The sequence below is a fragment of the Schistocerca americana genome, unplaced genomic scaffold (genome assembly GCF_021461395.2).
Source record: "Schistocerca americana isolate TAMUIC-IGC-003095 unplaced genomic scaffold, iqSchAmer2.1 HiC_scaffold_50, whole genome shotgun sequence".
In the NCBI taxonomy this organism is placed as follows: domain Eukaryota; kingdom Metazoa; phylum Arthropoda; class Insecta; order Orthoptera; family Acrididae; genus Schistocerca; species Schistocerca americana.
The window spans coordinates 2,600,051-2,602,670 of NW_025726236.1; positions in this window are offsets into that span (position 1 = coordinate 2,600,051).

Here is a 2,620-nt window from a genome sequence, read left to right on the forward strand (position 1 = left end):
TGTATTCAATCCCGATGCAATTTCTATGTTTCATGGTCAATGTGAAGGTCCAAGGGATACAGCAAACCTGCACTGGTTCATCGGAAACTAATACTAGTCTTGTGCCTTTTGTATTCAATCCCGATGCAATATCTGTCTTTCATGGTCAATGTGAAGGCCCAAGGGATACAGTAAACCTCCACTGGTTCACCGAAATCTAATACTGGTCCCCCAGGAGCCACTCAAAACACTAACTCTTAGAAGATTCACTCTTCTTGTACTTAAGTCGCATTGTGCCTTTTGTATTCAATCCAGATGCAATTTCTGTGTTTCACGGGACATGTGAATGCCCAAGAAATACAGTAAACCTGCACTGGTGCATCGGAATCTAATACTGGTCTCCCAGGATCCGCTCAAAGCACCAATTCTTGGAAGATTCTCTCTTCTTGTACTTAAGTCGGCATTGTGCATTTTGTATTCAATCCCGATGCAATTTCTGTGTTTCATGGTCAATATGAAGGCCCGAGGGCTAATGTAAAACTGCACTGGAGCATCGGAATCTAATACTGGTCTCCCAGAAGCCGCTCAAAAAACAAACTCTTAGAAGATTCACTCTTCTTGTACTTAAGTTGGCATTGTGCTTTTGTATTCAATCCCGATGCAATTTTTGTGTTTCATGGTCAATGTGAAGGTCCAAGGGAAACTTAAGTCCGCATTATGCCTTTTGTCATCAATCCCGATGCAATTTCTGTGTTTCATGGTCAATGTGAAGGTCCAAGTAATACAGAAAAACTGCACTGGTGATTCGGAATCTAATTCTAGTCTAGTGCCTTTTGTATTCAATCCCGATGCAATATCTGTGTATCATGGTCAATGTGATGGTCCAACGGACACTGTAAACCTGCACTGGTGGATCGGAATCTAATATTGGTCTCCCAGGAGCCACACAAAGCACTAACTCTTAGAAGATTCACTCTTCTTGTACTTAAAATGGCATTGTGCCTTTGGTATTCAATCCCGTTGCAATTTATGTGTTTCATGGCCAATGTGAAGGTCCAAGGAATGCAGTGAACCTGCACTGGTGCATCGTAATCTAATACAGGTCTCCCCGGTTCCGCTCATATCACAAACTCTTAGAAGATTCACTCTTCTCGTTCTTAAGTCGGCATTGTGCCTTTTGTATTCAATCCCGATGCAATATCTGTGTTTCATGGTCAATGTGAAGGTCCAAGCGATACAGCAAACCTGCACTTGTTCATCGGAATCTAATACGGGTCTTGTGCTTTTTGTATTCCATCCCGATGCAATTTCTGTGTTTCGTGGTCAATGTGAAGGTCCAAGTGATACAGCAAACCTGCACTGGTGCATCGGAATATAATACTGGTCTCCCAGGAGCCGCTCAAAGCATAAACCCTTAGAAGATTCACTCTTCTTGTACTTAAGTCGCCATTGTGCCTTTTGTGTTCAAACCTGATGCAATTTCTGCGTTTCATGGTAAATGCGAAGGTCCAAGTGAGACAGTAAACTTGCACTCGTGCATCGGAATCCATTACTGGTCTCCCAGGAGACGCTCAAATCAGAGAGTCTGAGAAGATTCACCCTTCTTGTTCTTAAGTAGGCAATGTGATTTTGTATTCAATCCCGATGCAATTTCTGTGTTTCATGGTCAATGCGAAGGTCCAAGGGATACAGTAAACCTGCACTGGTCCGTCGGAATCTATTACTGGTCTACCAGGAGCCACACAAAACACAAACTCTTAGAAGATTCGCTCTTCTTGTACTTAAGTCGGCATTGTGCTTTTTGTATTCGATCCCGATGCAATTTCTGTGTTTCGTGGTCAATGTGAACGTCCAAGGGACACAGTAAACCTGCACTGGGGCATCAGAATCTAATACTGCTCTCCCACGATCCGCTCAAATCGCAAACTCAAAGTGGCTTCACTCTTCTTGTACTTCATTCGGCATTGTGCCTTTTTTATTCAATTTCGATGCAATCTCTGTGTTTCATGGTCAACGTGAAAGTCCAAGGGATACAGTAAACCATCACTGGTGCATCGGAATCTAATATTGGTCTCCCAGTAGCCGCTCAAAGCACAAACTCTTAGCAGATTCACTCTTCTTGTACTTAAGTCGCCATTGTGCATTTTGTATTCGATCCCGATGTAATTTCTGTCATTCATGGTCAATGTGAAAGATTAAAGCATAAAGTAAACCAGGAGCCGCTCAAAGCACTAACTCTTAGAAGATTCACTCTTCTTGTAATGAAGTTGGCATTGTGCCTTATGTATTCATTCCCGTTGCAATTTCTGTGTTTCATGGTCAATGTGAAGATTCAAGGGATGCAGTAAACCTGCACTGGTGCATCGGAATCTAATACTGGTCTCCCAGGAGCCGCTCAAAGCACAAACTCTTAGAATATTCACTCATTTTGTACTTAAGTCATCATTGTGTTTTTGTATTCAATCCCGCTGCAATTTCTGTGTTTCATGGTCAATGTGAAGTTCCAGGGGATAGAGTAAACCTGCACCGGTGAATCGGAATCTAATACTGGTTTCCCAGGAGCCGCTCAAAGCACTAACTCTTAGAAGATTCACTACTTTTCTACTTAAGTCGGCATTGTGCATTTTGTATACAATCCCGA